The following is a 22,933-nucleotide window of genomic DNA, read 5'->3' as shown; positions in this document are numbered from 1 at the left end:
TTGCTAAGTCCCAAGGCCTCACTCTTAGACATTATTTTACCAGGTCTGCAGTAAGGCCAGGCGTGTTTGTGAAAATGTCGCTCACAAGTTGTGATGTGTATCCCTAGATAAGGATTGCTGAAATAAGCCCTCTCCAGAGTTCCAGTAGCTTTTTAGTTCAAGAGGCAGGCTAAATTGTCAACATAGGGGTTTTCTCTCTTCTTTTATTGGGTATATTGTATACAATAATTTGTATAATAAATTATACAATAATTTCATCTTGCCTTTATCCCCAGAGGTCTGGTACCTTTTGTCCGTTTCATAGAACCTAGTACCCTGTGTAGCTACAAGGGTAGCTAGATGGTCTCCTGCAAAGTTAGGATGTTTATAGAACTTTTGTTTGTCACATTGTAATGCTCTGATATATGTTGTGTAATTTTCTTTTGCTTTCTATGTAAAGACCACTATTCTCTGGTTTATAATTTGGCCTTTCTACATGAATAGCCCATTTATAATTTACTGACTAATTTTGCAGCATGCATTCAGATATTTTCCTGAGCCATCACTATAGTAACCAGGAAAGAGCCCTCCTCCTGGAGGAGATGAAGGCTAAAGCCTGAGGCACAGGAGCCTATGGGGGGTAAAAAGGAAAATCTGAGGTAAGGGCTCCCTTCAGCTTTTTCTTTGAAAGAAAGACCTTTATGTTTGAAATATCATAGGGACAGCTTGTGCCAAGAGTGATGAAATCTTTTGGCAGTTACTGTGATCTTCATGCCAGGTCACCTATTTAGATCTTGCTGATAATACGTAAATGATGCCAACATAACACCGTCTGACCACTCACTGTTCCTCTTCATTGCCATGTACTTTCATCCAGGGCTGTGGCACTTGCTGTCTTCCAGCTGATGCGGAGGGGGCCAAATCCTGACTCATAACAGTCATACTGCATGTCTCTTTTACTTGGCCAAGAAAACTGTTACATTCTCTTTTCATTTGTCAAATGTAAAGATATTGGGTCCTCCCTAAAACTTACTGCTGAGCCACAGAGCATAAATTATGATGAGCACTTCATGGAAAGAAAAGTAAAATACATCGAAATCTAGATGATGAACATACTGTATAAGAGCAAAATGAAGCAGAAAAATCTCTAAAGAGATGAGAAAATAAATATAATTTCTTAAATTCATTCCATTGGAATAGTCTATAAAGACGGAAAGCCCAAATTATTACTATAAGTAAACTTTGCAAAATGATTACAGTCAAGCAGTTAGGTTTTTATGACATTTCACATTTACCGAACGGCAGCCTTGAGACTGATGTTGAGGTTCATTTGCATGATCTTCAAATATGCAGGCCTTCTGCATAGGCCTCATAACTCCCAGAAAAATGGATAGATTTCCCCAAAAGGGAAATTAGTGGATTCTAAAGGGGTTTACAGTGTGGATTGTAAGGAAAGGAAAGAACAGGGAAGTCTCTTTAGCCCATATAGGGCTGTCCTTCTCCAGAACAGACTCCATTTTTCTCAGTACTTAGCTACCCAGCACATCACAAAGGGTAATCTGTTGGCCCTTAGGTACAAAAAGGGGTGAGTCAGAGACTTTATAGGATTATTTCCTAGTAGAAAATTTTAATAAATGTTTTATGGATTTCTCCCTCTCTTCCATCATAAAGTGAACAAATACATAAGGGATGAGGAGGGTTAGGTTAAGGGACAAGGTTGAAATGAGCTTTTGAGCTTTTAGATGTGACCTAGGGAGGTCATAACTGCCTCTGAACTGCATCTTATCATCCTGGGATTCCAGAAAAGGTAGAGTTAAGGAGGATGGATTTTCTTGTCAAGATCTCAGGCAAATGATTTGCTGGAACCAAAGCTGACATCCAAGGGATAAAAATCATTGGGATTGTAGGGTATTTAAAGGTCAAAACTTTAAAACATTATAGTAATAGTCAACTCCAAAATGTTCCCTGGAAATATTCTTTTTATTATCAATGGGCCCAGTATTGCTGTATGTTTCCTTCTTCATTGGCTGTTTTACATATCTTTTAGAAAATGACTTCTTGTATATTTTATCTGCCTAATTTTGAAAGCAGTCAAAGCTATTATGTGTGTTACTACAGAAATTTTGTTCTTACCCAAGTAAACTTACAGATGAAACTGCTAAATGTCAGACTCTTAATTGGTATTTTCACTGCTTTTAATACAAGTTCAGCTCAGCTCCTCTGCACAGTGCCCAGAGCAAGACATCAAAGCCAGAAGTACACAAAGTCATCAGAGTTCAGATTTTTTCCTGCTTCCCTGTGGAGGGGCCAAGAATACAAACATCCTCAATTGCTACAGCAGGAGGGAACATTAGTCCATCAACAGAACCAAACAGGAAACACCAAATGGGCATTTCTTCTATTTATTTTGCGCCTGTTAGGAAGGATGAAGTTTATGTTTTCCAACCATATTTGTCAAAAAAGCACAGAAAATATATAAGATGTCGTCATTTTAGTTAGTTTAAACTCTAACTTCAAGAAGATGTAATGCTGGTATTTTACTTACCACCATTTATGCAATACTACATTCTTAGGATGTTGGAATTTTACCATATCTGGGGTCATTTTTTTCTTTTTTAAACTGTGAACCAGAAACTTAACATTTGCTGCAACCTACTGAGATTCACATCATGATTCACTTAGACCTTAATTAAATTTCTCAGATACTTCTTTCCAGATCCAGGAGGATGCATGTTTATTAAACAGATAACTCTGCCTCCCTTCAGTTTGTGATAAGGTGCTAAATGTGTCAGATAAGGCCAGGAAATACCTCCAGTGGTACTGCAGAGGTCTGTTTGCCTTACCAAAAGTTTTAGTCTTGGTATCTCAGTTGGTTATCCACTCCATTACTTCAGAGCAAGTTCTGTTACTTCACTGCTGGTGACAGTAGATAAGCAAAAATAGAGCATGTTGTCATGATTCGAACACGCCTGGTGAAGGAGCAAAAGAGAATGTAATTTGTATTTTAAATGAATATTTCCAGAAATAAATCAACAAACCACTTCATTATTCTCATAATTACTCAGAATCTCTTGATTCCAGAAGACTTTCTGGCCTGCTGGTTGAAGGGAAATGGGTGTTTCTTTTTACCTGTCCTCGTTTCTTTTCTCATCCAGCCAGCGGTGTACCAAGGATGGGGTGGTGGGAGTGGTCTACCCCTAGTACAGGCAGCAGGGGAGGGCTTTCTGCATAGAAAATTTAAAAGGAATAAAATAAAATAATAGTAAAAGTCAGTCTGCTTTTTTTTTAATTTAAAGATTTTATTTATTTATTTGACAGACAGAGATCACAAGTAGGCAGAGAGGCAGGCAGAAGGTGGAGGGGGAAACAGGCTCCCTGCTGAGCAGAGAGCCCGATGTGGGGCTCAATCCCAGGACCCTGAGATCACGACCCCAGCAGAAGGGAGAGGCTTACCGCACTGAGCCACCAAGGACCCTGGGATCATGACCTGAGCTGAAGGCAGAGGCTTAACCCACTGAACCAGCCAGGCACCCCCAGTCGGCTTTTTATTATCACTGTGCACCGACAGTTCTAAGCAATGCCAATGACGCTACTGCTCTCTGAACAAAAAAACAATCTTTTTTTGGTCTAAGTTCTGAACAACCGCTGCAGTTACTGAAATGGGCTAATATGCATGTAAGCTGAAAATCACCATGTTTTCCTATCACTTACGCTTTAATAAACATTATACTCCCCGTGGAAGTGATTCCAACTGCCCTACAGGTGGACTCAGCTACACATATTTATTTCAAGAATAAGCAACTGACTTCTGTTTTTTCGTTTTCATAATCACTCTGGTATAATTATTTTGAATCTGGGTTTAAACACAGGATTACGTAGTACCTCAGGGGCTAAAGATATAAACTGAGCCTGAAGCAAGCTCAAATAATTCGCAACCATTATCAGCTTTGGAGAATTTTACCAAATAAAATAGAAATTTATGAGGAATTTTCTGGTGAAGCTATTCAACTGCAGAAACATCTGAAAGCTGCTGCAATGAATCCCAGAGAACAAAGAAATGGACAGTGTTGTAATTTCTTAAATTTGCTATGAAATGGGATTTTTATGAATCTCTGATAAATATCCTTATTTTAAAGCTTTCTATTTGTATATCTGTTTCTTAATGTGAGAGAAACATTTGAAGTTAAAAAGTGTTCTTTAGTCAATTATGAGTGAGGACAGATTGACAAATCTGATATATACTATATATTGATTCTGTTGACCATGAATGTATGAATATCAGTTTGACAAAGCCATTGACAGATTTGCACAAGTGAAATTTCAAAGCCAGAAACTGCATTGGAATTATTCATCACCGTGACAGACCAATATGTAGGCATAAATACTTTTCTCCTTTAAAAAAAAAATTAATGTACTCTAAAAAGAATTAGAACTTTATTTCTTTATTTTATTATTTTTTAAAGATTTTCTTTACTTGAGAATGAGAGAGAGAGCATGAGCAGGGGGAGGGACAGAGGGAGAAGCAGGCTTCCTGCTGATCAAGGAACCTGACTTGGAACTCTATCCCAGGACCCTAGGATCATGACCTGAGCAAAACAGATGCTTAACCAACTGAGCCACCCAGGTGCCCCACTTTTACTAATATTTTACTAACACTATTTGCACTATATGCAAAATTTATTAAAGGAAAATTGTCACTGAATTGCTTTTCTGGACAAAATAATTCTTATTTGTTGCACGTCATGATTGTTGCTGAAAATACTTTTGTCTTCAAGAGAAAGAGGTTCAAATGGTCCCTTTCAGGTGTCAAGTCATTAGGTATGCCTCTGTATCCATCTTTTCAGTTTAACTAAAAACAAATAAAACACATTCTGTCTTTTTAGTTCAACTGCATTTTTAAAAATTATGCCAAATAGCAACTCATTTTAATAAGGCAGGTTCTTAATAATCAAGAAGTAGAAGAACTATCCTTAAATACAGCTCTCATCTACCATAGATTTAGTGATATATAATTATTAATTCTTAATAATTATTGTTAATTACATATTATATATGCTATATATTACCAAAATATATGCCAATAATAAATATATGCTTTGTGTCTTACCTGGTTTGAATAAGCTTAGTAGGATAAAAAAAAAAACACACAAAAAATACAGCCTGCTGAAATTTAGACATGAACAAAGACATTACGAAGATCTCATAATAGCCAAAAAGATCAATCTCTAATTTTAAACCTTCCACTATATGTAATAGTTTCCCTATTTAACTCTAGAAAATGTTTAAGGAATAAATATCTTTATTGACTTCAAAAAACAGAAAAAGAGGGAAGGCTCTCCAACTTAACTTACGAGGCCAGCATTACTTTGATATCAAAATAAGAATAGGAAATTATGAGGAAAAAATTAGGGGGCAACCTCAATCATGAACACAAATAACAAAATTCTTAATTTCAGCTGACTAAAGAATATGTACAAATGATAGTATGTCACACATAAGTTGAGTTTGTTGTAATGGTAAAATGTTAACATTAGGAAGCCAAATCAGAATTTATCACATAAACAGAATAAAGAGAAGAAGTTTTGTCAGAATCTTTCTGGAAAAGCAGTTGATTCCAGTCAGCATTTATTCTTGATTAAAATACATCTTTCGGTAAACTAAGAATAGGAAATAATTTCCTTCATAGAGGATAGCTACAAAATACCCATAACAGTCACCATATACTTACTGAAAGCTTTCCTTCTGAGATTAGGAATAAGACACATACGAGAATTATCACCATTTCTAGTCAGCCTTATCCTGGAGGTCCTAGTCAATGTGATAAGGAAAGAAAAAGAATTTTAAGATTTTATTTATTTATTTATTTGACAGACAGAGATCACAAGTAGGCAGAGGGGCAGGCAGAGAGAGAGAGGAGGAAGCAGGCTCCCCACGGAACAGAGAGCCCGACGCGGGGCTCGATCCGAGGACCCTGGATCATGACCTGAGCTGAAGACAGAGGCCTTAACCCACTGAGCCACCCAGGCGCCCCATGAAAAAGAATTTTAAAAAAACACATAAAACTGATATTATTTAATGTGGCTCATCTATGTCGAAAATCCCAAAGATTCTACAGATAGATATTAGAATTAGACCAGTTAAGGGGCACCTGGGTGGCTCAGTCAGTTAAGAAATGGATGAGTTTGGGCACCTGGGTGGCTCAGTTGGTTGAACAGCTGCCTTCGGCTCAGGTCATGATCCTGGACTCCTGGGATTGAGTCCTGAATTAGGCTCCCTGCTTGGCGGGGAGTCTTCTTCTCCCTCTGACTCTCCCCCTTCTCATCTGTCTCTCTCTCTCTCTCTCTATAAAATAAATAAATAAAAGTCTTTTTTTAAAAAAGAATTGGATGAGTTTAACAACTATGTATTTTTGAAATTGCATTTCTATGATAGGTAACAACAGAAAATAAAGCTGAAAAAATTTACAGTAGTTTAAAAAATATTTAGAACCAAGGAATAAATATATAAAAATTATAAAAACATAAAAACATTTCTGAGAGACATTAAGAAACATAAATTAATGCAGGCCGACTCCACATTCCTATACATTGGAAGACTTAGCATTTAAAAATGTTCATTTTTTTGAAACCGAGCTTTAGATTCAATAAAATTACAGTCAAAATCCTACCGGGTTTGTATGTGTGTGTGTATTTGTAAGTATCTTTGTATGAGAGAGAAAGAAACTTGAAAGAAGCCTGACATGAACAAACAGAAATTATGAAATATATGTAATACATACACAGACACATAATATTTTCAAATTCACTTCTTTGCCATGTTGCTCTCCATCCCAGATGGTTGATTTTAGTTTGTTTTACTTTAGTGAACACTGGTGTACAAATCTGTTTACAACATTTGTCTCTCACTATTAGATTCCAGTGTTTTTGAGGGCAAGATCTTATATTTGTGTCTATATTATTCCCAGTGTATCACACATGTCTGTTGAGTGAATGAATGAGCCTTTCTACTCAACATCTTGACTCAGTGGTAAGTTCCCATTTTAACCTTTCTAGAGAAAGCTTGAAATCACTCTGCCAGCAGAATTAGAGCCAAATCACATTCTTTTTTTTTTTTTTTTAAGATTTTATCTGTTTAGTTGAGAGAGAAAGATAGAGAGAGCGTGCACAAGTGAGGGGAGTGGGGGCAGCAGAGAGAGAGAGGGAGAAGCAGACTTCCCACTGAGCAGGGAGCCCAGTGTTAGGCTCCAACCCTGGACCCTGAAATCATGACCTGAGCTGAAGGCAGATGCTTGACCAACTGAGTCACCCAGGTGTCCTGCCAAATCACATTCTGAAAAATAAAGGATTCTACTTCGTTTTTCCATTTGAAGTAATTCATAATTTCACTTCCTGTCACTCTCTTAATGTGCACACTGCCCAAGTTTCACAAACTATATCCAGAGAACAAGGCTCTCTTTGCTGATGGTATTGTTTTCTTATTGTTTTCTTGGTGTGCACTTAATCATAAACATCCCTCTCAGAACTATGTTCAGGATATGAACATCGCTGCTGTACATTTGTATTTAGATACCAACTTCTTTGGAATCCAAGGGTAATTGTATTTAATAATAAATCTGTTTTATAGAAGGAAAATCTAAAAATACACATTTTGCAATAATTAAGAGAAAATGCACCCTGTTGAAGAGATCATGATGACCTAGACAGAATCTAAAAAGTTGTATGAAAGAAAGATATACAAGCCTGTAACATGCTAAATAATGTTTTGGAGTTAATTTTAGCTACAGACTTGTTCGTCTGAATATTAGTTGTAATTTCTAAAACCCCTTTTAAAAAATACACATGATTCTAAAACTAATACAGAATGTCACCTACCTGAATGACATGTGGTCTGTTGTATTTGTTTCCATGTTTTGAAGAAAAAGAATAATATTAAATTACATTAATATAATTATATCGTGTCCAAAATATCTGACTATAGGTGTTAGACTAAGTTCATAGTCTCTGTTGCAAATATTAACGACTGATTCATATGTATTAATATTTATGACTATAAGGAGAATAGCTAATAATAGTGATATACTGATAATGTGCATGTTTACATTTCATCTTTTTAAAAACAATAACCTTGTAAGTTATAAATACTGCCATTACCCCTGTTTTACAGATAAGGAAACTGAGACACAGGGAATACATATTTGCTCAATGTGACACAGCTGGTAAGTAGTAGAGCTAGTTCATAAACCCAAATGATCTGGCTTAGAACCCTCACTCCTCACTGCCATGCCATAGTACCTATGTACATATGAGGAAAACACATTAAAAAAAAAAAAGTTGCTTTGTGCAAGATTTCCTTTAGCTTAATTTTGCAATGGTATTCATCATCAATTCACCATCATTCATCATTAGAAAATGTCTAACTGCAGAATTACTCTGCCTTAGTATTGAAAAGCATCAGTATGACTGATGATTACAGAGGGTCCTGAAGTAAAAAAAAGACCAGAGATTTAGAAAAATTATATTCTGATGAAGTGTGAGATTTCAGATATATGTAGAATAAAATGGTTTAACATACTTCTTAATAAGTATTAGCAAAAATGACCTGTGTGATTTGGTTTTTAGAAATGACTTTGAGAACACTGAGTATAAGTTAGGTCTGCTCTGATTTATGTAGAATTTTTACTTCTGCATTCAATAACTAACTTTTGACAGTTTTGTAGGACATTATGAAATTTGGTGTAACTATGAAGCTTACACCTTCAGAAACTCCAGCAGAAATTTTGCAATTACCTTGATTCTGTCAGGTAAGAGAAACAACAAAAACCATGAAGAATAAACTTCATCAGTTCTTTCCCATAACAAGAGCTTTGTTATTCTTCACAATTCCGTTTGGTGTCCAATTAACCTTACTTTTTTGGATCTCCTTATCTTTTTTTTAAAGATTTATTTATTTATTTATTTATTTATTTATTTATTTATTTGACAGACAGATCACAAGTAGGCAGAGAGGCAGGCAGAGAGAGAGGGGAAGCAGGCTCCCCGCTGAGCAGAGAGCCTGATGTGGGGCTCAATCCCAGGATCCTGAGATCATGACCTGAGCAGAAGGCTGAGGCTTAACCCACTGAACCACCCAGGCACCCCTTGGCTCTCCTTATCTTTAATTAATATGTGAAATTTCATAGAGAAATGTTTTAAATTTGGATCATATGAATTTAGAAGTCATTATAATTCATAGACTGAACCAAAGATTACCTTTGGCATAAGTTCAGAGAGAGTGGAAAGCTTAGCTAAACAATTCAACCCACACCCAAACAGCATGTGCAGAGTTTTTGTTACCTAATTTGCAAAATCTGTGTAGCATATTCCACACACAAAGCTGTAGAATGATAGAAAGCTTTTTCCACTTCCAGCAAAATACTGCACAGGCAGCAACATGTTTATGAAAACCAAGCAGCTTCATGCCAGTTCAAGATTCTCCAGCTTCCCATTTTCAAGGGTCTCTGGACTTCTGAGGGCTTGCCCAGACATCCTTGCTCAGGTCCATCTGGAACTACAAGTTCATCTGTGGTTCCAGATAACGAAATAGTATTTCAGAAATGTTTGCTATAATCTTTGTTTTATTTTTCTCATGTACCCTGTGCTAGACTCTCTATTCATCTGTATCCATTTACTAGTAACATGTTTTTTCTCAGTAGATAAATTAGTTTGTCTTCTTGTCTTTAACTGGCTGAAAAAGTCCAGAGCGGGATCTCCTCCACCCCAGTGCTGTCCATCTGCTTACCATATTCCGTGGCCACGTGTCCTGAATTTTTCATCTCCCGTAGCTGATGTGGCCACTCTACACTTCCAAGAACTTACATAATCTTAAATCCTAGAACATTTACAAGTTGTCAGGGAACATGTACCCGCCCACAAGTAATTATCTTTTTTTCCCCCATTTTTTCCCTTTTCTTTCTTCTTTTTGAAACTTATTTCAGTTGGAAGTCTCCAAATTTTTTTCATGACTGGAATTTTAGGTTGGTGAAGGGAAGTGCTAAATACAGTTTAAAAAGCAGTGTTCTGCTAACAAACTCAGATTTTATTTTTTGAGGCCTGGGAAACTATCATTTTGTTATTGTTTTAACAGGGTCACTAATGATCAGAGCTAAGCTTTAAGAATATTAATCTGAATACTATGCTTTGGATGGATTAAAGAGAGAAGTGGCCAAGGTCATGACAACAAGTTATTGCTCTAAGATCGATCTGGGCGAGAAAGTAATGAAATCCTGGACTGGGAAAGTAGTAGTGGAAATGAATAGTAAGAAGAAAATTGTCAGTGGAATTAGCAGGACTCAGCAACCAAGTAAAGTTGGAGTAGAAGGAAAGTCAAAGGCAACTGAGGTTTCAGGTTGCCTGTTTCCCTGTTTCCTACTCTTAGTGCTAATGCTATTACAGAAATGTGGAAAAGAAGAATTGCTCTTCTGCAGTTAGTGGGCTAGTGAAATATCCAAGAGGAGGTATTTAACCAGACAGCCTAGTTATAAGATTTGAAAGTCTTTTTACTGATAGTCTGTGAAAATGGATGGAATTTTTATGTGAGAGTATGTGGTATAGAGTTCCATGGGACTTTAAAACATACTCACCAGGGGAAAAAATACTCACTGGAAAAAAGGGATTGAGAAAGAAAAGTATACAAGGAAGGACCAGTCAGGGAAGTGTGAGAGCACACAGGAGAGGACACAATCACAGAAAGGCAGGAAGGAGAGTTTCATGCATGTTTATTATGTGGGATTCATTGAATCTCTTGGATAAGCCGATTAATGTTTTTAATCAAATTGGGCACGTTTTCAGTCACTATTTTTTCATATTTTTTTCTGCCTCCTTATTCTTTTTTTTGGTAACTCCCATTAAATTGATATTGGTACATTCAATGTTGTTTTACTGGTCTCTTTTCTTCAGCTTGAATCATTTCTATTGATTTGTCAAGTTCACTGATTTTTAGTTCTGTTATTTTGAATCTGATTTTGAGCCCTTCTAGTGAATTTTTCATTTTAAATCCAGAATATGCATTTGTTTCCTTTTTCTAATTTCTACCACCTTACTCAGAATTTCTGTTTGTTTTATTTTTTAAGATTTTATTTATTTATTTGACAGACAGAGATCACAGGTAGGGAGAGAGGCAGGCAGAGAGAGAGGAGGAAGCAGGCTCCCTGCTAAGGGGATAGCCTTATGCAGGGTTCTATCCCAGGACCCTGGGATCATGACCTGAGCCGAAGGCAGAGGCTTTAACCCACTGAGCCACCCAGGTGCCCCGAGAATTTCTGTTTTTTGATTCATTGCTATAATACTTTTCTTTAATTCTTAAAACATGGTTTACTTTTGGGACACCTGGGTGGCTCAGTGGGTTGAGCATCTACCTTCTGCTTAGGTTGTGATCCTGGGATCCTGGGATGGAGTACGCATCTGTTTCCTTGCTCAGTAGGGAGCCTGCTTCTCCCTCTGCCTGCTGCTCCCCCTGCTTGTGCTCAATCTCTCTCTCTCTCTCTGACAAGTAAATAAATAAAATCTTTAAAAAAGAAAACGTGGCTTACTTTAGTTCTTTGAACTAAATAGCCAATTTTTAAATAAGTGCTTTGTAATTTTTGTCTACAAAATCCAACTTTCGGGATTTAGGGACAACCAGAGACTTTTTTTTTTTTAAATCAGAGACTATTTATATTGACTGCTTTGTTTTCTGAATATGGGTCACACATTCTTGTTTCTTGGCCTACCTATAATTATTTAGTTGAAAACTGATTAGACGTACTAGATAACATATTGTAATGAGTCTAGATTTATTTATTCATTCATTCATTCATTCATTCATTCGTTTTTACTTTTGAAGGTTATTGTTGCTGTTGATTCTTGTTTGTTACTTTGGTAACTTGCCTGAACTATAATTGTGAAATTTTTCTCCCCGCCACTTGCATGTGCGGATGTCTCTAGATATACATATAGATCTACATGTATCTATATATTATATATGTCATATGTATGTTTATCTCTAGTTTTTAACTAAGCAGACTTTTATTAATATACATATATACATGTATATCTATATATATACACACACATACATGTATATCTATTATATCTACACACAACATACACACATACACGGTTATTTTTATTTTTTTTCCCTGTGTCTGCATGACTTGGTGATTTGATAGGTTGTGCTCAACATGTTGAGCCAGTAAAGTCTCTGTCCTCTGCCAGTGAATCTCTGTGTGAACAGGGGAGCTCATTGAAAGTTCAGGATATTTTTAAGTGTGCTTCATCTTCACCTTTTAAAAAAAATTTTTTTTTATTTATCTATTTATTTTCTTTCTTTTTTTTTTTTCCATCTTCACCTTTTACTTTCCAGTGGGCCTTTTCTATTTCCTCTATGCATGCACATAGCTCCAGGGTTGGCCTGGAATGGGTGACTAGCTTTGGCTCCCTCTCATCTCCACATATGCACAGACAGGAATATGCCTCCACCATGACCACAGCCTCGGACTGGTAGAGCTGTTGGCTCTCTCTGTTCACCCACCTAAGAACTCATTACTTCAACTAAAAATGTTGGGAGTGGTTGTCTCCTACCATTCCAAACTGAGTGAGTTCACGCTTACCATGCAGAGAAGCTGCCAGTTTTCCTAGCCCACCCTACCTCTACCAAATCTCTGTCCTTACTAAAGAGGCAACAGGGGGTGGAGAGCGGCTTCAGGCCAGAATGCCACAGTCTCTTTAGTCTTACTCAAAATTCAACAGTTTTTCAAGCCTCAACACTTCTCAGATTGTTGTATGCCTTTGGTCAATTTTCAGAGTGTTAAAATGATTGGATTTGTCAATTTTATCTAACTTTATACATTTTAGAAAGAGGTTTTATACTTTACTTTCAAATTTTATACTTTTTCCCTCTATTTCAGAGTGATCTGTATGTCATAAAGGAATAGGATAATAAGAAAATTGAAAGTGATCAGGCCATTTTGAACACCTTAATAAAAACTGTTCAAGGGGGTACGGTTGAGGAATGATATAGAAAGCCAATGTACTATCATTCTACATTATTCTACTTACTTCCTCACAGAATAGAAATCTTTGACTAACTCCTGTGGCAATAAACTTTATTTAAAGTCACACACTCACATTAGAACTCCTTCTTCAGGAGTGTCTGGGAGGCTCAGTTGTTGGGGCCTCTGCTTTTGACTTGGGTTGTGGTTTCAGGGTCCTGGGATCAAGCCCTGAGTTGGGCTCCCTGCTCAGCAGGAAGCCAGCTTCTCCCTCTCTCTCTGACTGCCTCTCTGCCTACTTGTGATCTCTGTCTGTCAAATAAATAAATAAAATCCTTAAAACAAAAAAAAAAATTATGCCAGAGAACCTGGATAAGCCAATCTGAAAATCACATGTTGAACTTCCATTTAAATTTTCTCAGGGACAAACCCCTGACACTATTGTTTATTTTTTGAGGATGCAAAAAATCCAGTAAGATATTGTGTTCTATTCAGTTGGTCATTATGATATTTAAAACTATTTCTTAAAGAAAAAAAATATATATTGTTCTCTAAATATCGGGCAGGTCCTCACTGCTTTGCTGGTTTTCTCAAAGAGGAGTTATGTGCTGAACATGTATTTTCACTAAACCTGTACAGTGCATGTATACATATAATTGGCTTCCAAGGATGGAAAAAAGCTAGAGCAATTTTTGGGTGTTTTTTATGCAGTTTTTTATACATGATGAAGATAGATTTTCATTGGGTTTGGGATGGTTGTTCTTAAAGGCAAAAGACTTAACATCCGGGATGCCTGGGTGGCTCAGTCAGTTAAGCATCTGCCGTCAGCTCAGGTCACGATCCCAGAGTCCTGAGATCGAGTTCTGCATTGGGCTTTTTGCTCAGTGGTGAGCCTGCTTATCCCTCTGCCTGCTGCTCCCCTACTTGTATTCTTTCTGTCTCTCTGACAAATAAATAAATAAAATCTTTAAAAAATATATTAAAAAAAAAACCTTAACATCCATAGGGTTAGCATTAGGTGGAACAGAGGTCCGTAGCTCTTGAACTGGTTAGTAAACACCAAAGAATTGAGAAATAGAAAGCAGGCACTTTGGGATGCTTTGAGGAGCACACATCAAACCACCACAGACTCAGATGTTGTGCTAAAGAAGTAAGAGGGCCAAGAAGAAAACATTAGTCAGGTCTGGAACTCCACTCATTCCAATAATATGCCTGGCAAAGAAATTAGTACCTGTTTTGCAACATAGCCTTAGGGCAAGTCTGGGCAAGCTTTGGGTGGGCAAAAAATTGGCTTCCCAAAACTGACCTGGTTTGCCAAGCCAACCACATGCGCGCCTCACACATCACTCTTCCTTTCCCTCCCTTCTTTCCTTTTCTCCTTCCCACTTCCTTCCTCACTATCCTGCCTCTCCTCCTCCTGCTCCAACCTCCTCCTCCTACTTCTCCCCCCACCCCTGTCCTATCGGTCTACTCTTCTTTTTCTTTCTTTTTCAGAATGATTTGTGGAAATGTGGAATGTGTTTGTCAGACAACTGCATCAGGGACAGTTAAGTGGAAGCCAGAAGCATGAGTCTTGTGGTCATCGTAAGTTCTCGGGCTTGCCTACCTCCTCATTTGTTTATGTTAGCTAAGTACTAAAATCAAGGTCTTTACTAATTTATAGTTCAAATACACATATGAGTAAATGTGTTTGTGTGTATGTGGAAATCTATATGTACGTGAATCTGAGTTTGTATAAACACTGATGGATATTTTCCCAAATGAACTGATGATGACCTCTAATTTGTGGTTTAACAGAAGGAACTTTATGTCCTACTTTTTTCCTCTGGAGAAATTAAAAGATTACTAAGGGTGGTGGTGGGGCAACACTGTGCATATTTGTGTGTGAGTATGTGAGTGTTAGGTAATATTGGGTGGAAAATTTGGGATATTTTCCTTTGTAGTATTCCAAATAAATCTGTTTATATCGTGGATAGTTACTGGGAAGTAACTTCATGAAGTAACTGGGAAGTCCTTCATGAAGGACTTCTTAATTTCCAGAAAATCTTATAATTGTTTATCATTAAGGTTTTTAAATAGACTTTGTTCCATTAGCAGTAATAGCTTCCTTTGAGCATTTACTCTGTCTGGCATTGCCGAAAACTTTACATTCTGATGTTTAATTCTATAGGTGGGCATTAATATGCCCAGGAAAGATGAGATTTGGAGAGGCTAAGCAAATAGAGGCTATTTGCCTAACACAGTAGAGCAAATAAGTGTACAGCTGTTACATGACTATAGATCTATCTGTAGCCAAAGGACACCTGCCATTGTGACATAAAAGGACTTAGATATGGGCTTATTTTAGAATTTCTCCTACTAATTTGGGCTTAGTTTAAAGTTTTCTTGTTATTTGAGATCTTTCTTTTTTCTTAATGCAGGTTAAAACTACTTTTGCATGATCCCATAGGTTTTGATATGTTGTATTTTCACTTTTGTTTGTTTTAAGATTTTTTTTTTCTCTTTTGATACCTTCTTTGTCCCATTGGTTGTTCAGGAGTATGTTATTGAATTTCCACAAATTTTTGAATTTTCCAACTTTTCTCCTGTTTTTCATTTCAAAACCATTGTGATTAGAAGATACTTGGCATGACTTCAGATTTCTGAAATTTACTAAGACTTTTTGTGACCTTTCATATAATCTATCCTGGAGAAACTCATATGTGCACTCAGAAGAATGTGTGTTCTGATGCTACTGGATAGAATGTTCTGTATATGCCTATTAGGTCCATTTCCTCAGAAATATGGTTCTGTTCTAATGTTTCCTTGTTGATTTTCCATTTCTAATTTATCTATTGTTGAAAGTGGGGTATTGAAGTCCCCTACCATTACTGAATTATTATCTACTTCTCCTTTCAGATCTGTTGGTATTTGCTTAATATATGTAAGTGCTTCAATGTTGGGTGCATATATATTTATGATTGTTATGTCTACTTGATGAATTAACCCCTTTTTCATTATATAACATTATATAATGATCTTCTTTGTCTCTTGTTACTACTTTTGGCTTAAAGTCTTTTCTGTCTTGCATAAGTATAGCTGAGCTACCCCTGCTTTGCTTTGTTTCCATTTGCATGAACTATCTCTATGCCTTCACTTTGAACCAACATATTCTTAAAGCTGAAGTGAGTCTGTTGTAGGCAGCAAATAATTGGATCTTGTTTTGTTTTGTTTTACCTGACTCTCTATGTCTTTTAATTTTTTTTATGTTTTATCTATTTATTTTATTTATTTTCTTTTTTTAAAGTAAGCTCCATTGCCAGCATGGAGCCCAACGCAGGGCTGGAGCTCATGACCCTGAGATCAAGACCTGAGCTGAGATAAGAGTTAGACATTTAACTGAGAGCCACCCATGCACCCCTGGACAGTTTTGTTGTAATTGCCTTGGAGAAGATTATTTTGGATTTAAGTTTTTGGGGTGACCTATTAGCTTCATGAACTTGGATGTGCAATTCTTTCCCCAGGTCTGGGATGTTCCCAGCCATTATCTTTAAATAAGCTTTCTAGTCCTTGCTTCCTCTCTTCTTCTGGGGCTCCAGTAACCCAAACATTGTTTCTTGGAATTGTGTTCTATAAGGCCCATAGGTATTCTTCATTCCTTTTTTTTTCTTTTTATTCTCTGATTAAATCATTTGATTGATCTGTTTTCTAGATCATTTTTAAAAAGATTTTATTTATTTATTTGACAGAGATCACAAGAAGCCAGAGAGGCAAGCAGAGAGAGAGGAAGGGAAGCAGGCTCTCTGCTGAGCAGAGATGCTGATGCGGGGCTTGATTCCAGGACCCTGGGATCATGACCTGAGCCGAAGGCAGAGGCTTTAACCCACTGAGCCACCCAGGCGCCTGTGTTTTCTAGATCATTGATTCTTCCCGGTTAACTCTGCTATCGAAGCTTTCTATTCAGTTCTTTAGCTCAGTCATGTATTCTTCAACTTCAAAGTTTGGGTTTTTTTTTTTTTTTTTAAATATCACCTGGTGGCTCAGTCACTGGGTGTCTGCCTTCAGCTTGGGTCATGGTCCCAGCATCCTGCGATCAAGCCCCATGTCGTCGGGCTCCCTGCTCAGCAGGGAGTCTTCCCGCTTCTGCTCCCACTCCCCGTTTGTGTTCTCTCTCTTGCTGTCTCTCTCTGTCAGATAAATAAATAAAATCTTTTTTTAAAAAAATGATGTTTTCTGTATCTGTTTTTGAACTCATTTGTTCTTGTTTGGACTCTTGTTCTTGTACTGATATTGTTAAATTTTCTATTGGAGTTCTCTTGTAGCTCTCTGAGCATCCGTAGGACAATGATTTTAAATTCTTTGTTGGGAAATTCTTTAGAACCAGCTACTAAGGGTTTTACTGTATTCCTTTGGTAGAGTCACATTTCCCTAATTCTTTGTGATCTCTGTGGCCTTGTGTAGGTATCTGTGTATCTGGAAAAAAATCACCTCTTCCAGATTTTATGGACTGACTTGATTAAGGAAAGACTTTCACCTATGGGTGGGGCACACTAGAGCATACTGAGCCCCCAGGTCTGGTGGCACTGGGCACCGACTTTGAAGGCATGTGGCAGCACCAGGTTGGGGATGGGAAGGACCTTGCTCAGGCTACTGGGTTGAATAGCATTGACAACTGTGTGGTACTTGGTGCACACAGTGGGGGTCCATAGTAGCTGCAAGGGCTGTTGAAGTTCTTGGTGGTCTTCAGGTCCAGTGGCTAGGGAGCAGGGAAGACAACAGTGGTGGTTGGAGCTGGTGATGTGCACAGACTCTTCTACTGGGGCCAGCTGCAGGTGCCTATGTAATGGCAAGAGCTTATTGTACTACATATAGTTGTGGGGGGTGGTGAGGGGAGACAGGCAACATAGATTGGCGCATCTGCAGGGGCCCTGGCTGTTGGCATGTTCTTCCTTGGCTGTACAGTTGCCCCCAGGCTTGTGCCTGCAGGGGCATACTGGTGTATAGCTGTAGGGACTGAGGGCAAGTAAGCACAGTGGTGCAGGCTAGAACAAAGGACAGGGCCTGATCTGGGCCCACAAGCAGGTGGGGAGACCCTGCCCCTGTGGCTCCACAATCTCTCCCTGGGTATGCACATGGCAGCTGAGGTTAGGGACAGTTGGCAGGACATTGGGTGCATGTACACAGAGTGGCTAACTGAGTGTGCACACAGCAGTGGGGGTCAACTGTGGGGGTTTGTGCTGGTGTCTTGCGCTCTTGCAGCTGCAGAGGCCTGGGCTGATTGGGCCCAGATGTAGTTCCAGTCTCTGATGGGGGCCTGAAGTGCGGGGGGTGGGGGGTGGGGGGGTGAGCAGACAGACTCAGGTGGCTGGCATCTCCAAATGAGAATACTGTGGGATGAAATCTGGTGATATCCGCAGGGTTTCTGTTGCATCTGTGCTAACCATTAATTTCTTGAGTAGCAAAATGCTGGATTAGTCTGCACATCAGGCCCCGGTGAACTGCGATTGCTCCTGCTGCATGACTAGTACTGGTAGCGCCTGCATTCCTAGCTGTGTCTGTCGATCTCTGCTGTGCTGGTCTGCTGAGGGTGGAACCAAAGGAGGACCTATGACTGGTGCCCCCAAAGGCTGGGTAAGCTGATTGCTCACCCCACTGTGCTTTTTCTGACAAAGGGAACTCTTTCTACCTGTGAAGTGCCCTCTTGGCTAGCACGGTGCTGGCTGGAGGTGGGATAATCCTGGAAAATGAAGCCGTCTTCACTCCCTTCTTGTGAGATTTCAGGTGTTTTCTTCCACTGTGTAGTTAAAGTTTCTTAAGTGGATGCCAGAGATTTCCTAGAGCTCCTTTTGTTTGCGAATAGCTGTGTGATTGTTGATCTGTGTTGTAGGGGGCAGGAGGCCGCGTTCTCTTATGTCACCATTTTGGGCTCATCTGTTGTTTTGTGGCTGGTACTTTTCAGCCTTCTACTCCAGTGAAGCCACAAATACCCTCATCTACATTTAAGACTCCTTTCTTTTCCCTTTGGGAGAACATTGGCTAGAGCCCAGTCAACCTAATTTCAACATATCTGTTTTTTGAAAATTCTCTAGTAGCCTCCTTTGTCCATGCTTAAATGATTATGGAAGTCTAGAAGGGAGACTTCTAATACATTAACCCATTTTTTTCTTGTCAGTGAAATGAAAGTATTATGGGACTCTTCACCCTGAAAAGTTTTCTCAACTGCTCTGTTACCACTCAACTAAGGACGTCTGAAGGTGAGAATCTGTCCTAGACTGAGGGCAGCTAGTATACACAGAAATGTTAAACCGATCAGAAATAGATGCAGCTCCTTCGAGCCGCCAGCTGGACGTGTCCTGGCAGAGTGGAATCTGGTCTTCTTTGTTTTGGAATATCAGCTCATTGTTCTTTAATACCTTTTAACCTGGAAAAGTTAAATATAGTCTTCAATAACTGAAATCACCCTATGCTATCAGGATTAGTGTTGAAATCTTCCAGCCCACTGAGTAGACAGCAGCTAGTCCTTTGATAACTATCAGCAGAGTCTCTGGCGGGGAGACTAACCACATGACCACTGCTTCCTTTATTTCACCCATCTCTGAGCAGCATGAAGGCTTAATTCGGTCAGTAAAGAGATTTTCAAACATGTGCCTGCAGATTGGTATGAACTGGCTGCACATCAGATTTATCTGGTGAGACTTTTCTAAGATATGACCCATTCCTGAGGAATGGGGAGAGTTCAGAAATATAAATAATATAAATATAAATATAAATTTAAATACAAATATAAATACAAATATAGTTCCTCCAGTAATTTTGGTGAATAGCCAGACTTTGGAACCATGGCCCAGAGCATCAAAGAGAAATGTAGCTCCTTCTCTTAACTTATGAACTTTGCCCTACTGTCTGGAGCAATGTTGTCCAGTTTGGTAGGTGGTAGCCACTAGCCGTGTATGGCCACTGAGCATTTCAACTGTGAGTAGCTATTTGAGATTTCAAAGACATGTTGACATACAATATTTGAAACATATTGGGTCATGCAGAAATTTTATAAAACCTGATTTTACCTGTTTCCTTGTACATATTTGTTTATTGTATATAGACAATGACATCATGAAAGTGCTGTGATCTTTTTTTTTTTTTTTTTAAGATTTTATTTTAAGTAATCTCTACCCAGTGTGGGGCTCAAACTTACAACCCTGAGATCAAGAGTCACATGCTTAGGGCGCCTGGGTGGTTTAGTTGTTAGGCGTCTGCCTTCAGCTTGGGTCAAGATCCCAGGGTCCTCCTGGCTGTGTCTCTGTTAAACAAATAAATAAATTCTTTAAAAAAAAAAAAAAAAGAGTCACATGCTCTACTGACTGAGCCAGCCAGGTGCGCCCCCTTTTACATACCTTAATGTAGCTATCAAACATTTAAAATTACATATGCAGCTTGCATTGTATTTCTGCAGGACAGTTCTGATCTGGAAGGTATTTGTCCCATGAGTCAGGGAACTTTATGACTTTTGAGTCATAAAATTCTAAAGTTCAAAGAATATTGTAGATGATACAACCCTTTCATTTCATAAATGAGGCTACTGGCACCCAGGTGGGTGAAGTGACTTATTTAGGTCACCAGAATTGATGGCAGAGCCAGGATGTCTCTGAATCACATATACTTGGATCCCCATCCCGTGCTAGCGTCTCTCACCCATGCTGCCTGTGTTTAGCTGCAGTAGCTCTACTGAGTGTTTCAGGGGTCCTGCAAGTCTGGGGCATAGCAAGTTTCACCACCTCCTGCCCCTACTGCAGTTTCTGCTCACGGGCTCCTGTCTGCATAGCTGGTGCTTCCAAAATTCATTACTAAAAACCATCTTTGAGCCTAAGCTGCTGTCTCTCCTTTTCACCATCTCACATTCATTACTAGCTTTGACTCTGCACAGAGCTGTGGTTTTGTGAGGTCTTGGTATTTTTCCAAAGCATGGCTCAAAAAAACTAACAAACAAACAAAAACTGTCTAGCTAATTAAGAAGTGTGAACCTTAGAAATTCCTTAATCATGTTCCCTCCACCCCAAATGTCTACACATCCTGATTTTCTCTGGCGTCTACCAAATAGTGTTGTTTCTCTTCCCTTTTCAAGTACTAGCTCACTCTTTAGAAGGATCAAGTGCTGATGGGTAGAGAGCCACTCCCGAGTTCTTGCCCTTTAACCATAAAAACAAGTTATTTTTTTTTTTTTAACATGGCATCAGCAGAGACTTGCTTATATAAAACTTTTTTAAAAAAAAACCAAAAATATTTTCTCTCTTATCCTTTAATAAACTATTTGAGAATTTTAAAGATTTTATTTATTTATTTATTCGTTCATTTATTTATTTAGTGTGTGTGAGCAGGGGGAAGGGCAGAGGGAGAGGAAGCAAGAGAGAATCCCAAGCAGACTCAGCGCTGAGCTTGAGCCAATGCAAAGCTCAGTCTCAGGACCTTGAGAGGAAATCAAGAGTTGGACCCTCAACAGCCTGAGCCACCCAGGTGCCCCAAACCATTTGAGAATTTAAAAAAAATAATGTTATTGGTAGCATCCAAAATATTTCTAGAATCCTCTCCCCACCTCCATAGGAATATTTGCTGCTCTAAATGGTGCATTCCAGGAACCTACTTCCCTGGATGATTCCAAGTCTGTTGAGATCCATGTATCTGCATGTCCAAAATGAATGAAAATCCATTTATGTGTGTCAAAGTCAGTGAAAACACAGAGAAATACCTGACTAATGTCTTTGCATTTTCATGTATATCCTTCTGGATTCCTTAGATTTACTCTGTCTTTTTAAATGAAAGAAGATGGGGCTCCTGGGTGGCTCAGTGGGTTAAGCCTCTGCCTTCAGCTCAGGTCATGATCTCCAGGTCCTGCGATTGAGCCCTGCATCAGGCTCTCTGCTCAGCAGGGAGCCTGCTTCCCCCCACCCCCCCGCCTGCCTCTTCGCCTACTTGTGATCTGTGTCAAATAAATAAATAAAATCTCTAAATGAAAGACAGACTAAAATGGAAAATGTAATATCAGTTTCTGAAACTGTCTTATATGTATCTATTTGTATATCTTTCTCACCTATTGAATATCTCTTGTCTGTCAGCTATATACCCATATTAATTTTAGCTTTAAAAAAGTTTGAAGAAAATCTGCCTCAGGGTAACAGTCAGAAACCGATTATTAGACTTTGTAACTATTCTTATGATTTCTTGGTAGACTGAATAGGGAACACTTCCTCTAAGTTTGCAGATGTGACAGCATCCTTCTTTCACAGCTTCTTCCCACAACTCCTATGTTAGTTCTTTGCCTTTTAAAACTGTGGGGAGAGACATAAAAAATGGGGAGAGGGCTGATACTAAGTCTTATGGACATCTTCATAAATTATCAGAGGCCTTGGCTTGGATGGCTCCAAGCTCTCTGGGCCAGACCTGGCTGATGTTCCTCCTCACTGAAGCCATTCAGCAGAAAAGGCAGACGGAATGCCAGCTCCTGGAAGGGCTTGCCTTGATGGGACCAGACTGTCAGTGGTGCATTAAATGAAAGAGGTTGTAGAAAAGTTTGGACACCTGTTCAGACATGGTCTTTCGTGTGTCATGCCTCAAGCATGTACTTGGAAGGTCCATAGCCAATGAGACTTGTTTGTACTTCTGAGCAGTAGGACTACCAAACCAGTAATGGTAGTTTAAAGTAAAAACTTTATAATGATATATAAAAGCAGACATAATTCTGCTTCAGTTACCCACTTAAGTCTTTAGTCTGAAGAGGACGCTTCACTCAGGATATAGAATGTGGCACTTTTTAAATTGTTGATCCAGAGTAATTGAGCCACCGTTTGCTATCTCAATGTCAAAGCATCAGAAGTCACATACAAAGATTGAGGCCAAAAATAATTTACATTTTCTGATTTATCCTTCATCACACCAATTCTGCTTATCATGGAAAGAAAGACATGGACATATTCTGCT

This window comes from Mustela erminea, chromosome 4 (genome assembly GCF_009829155.1).
Source record: "Mustela erminea isolate mMusErm1 chromosome 4, mMusErm1.Pri, whole genome shotgun sequence".
Classification (NCBI taxonomy): Eukaryota; Metazoa; Chordata; class Mammalia; order Carnivora; family Mustelidae; genus Mustela; species Mustela erminea.
This window is presented reverse-complemented; position numbering follows the sequence as displayed.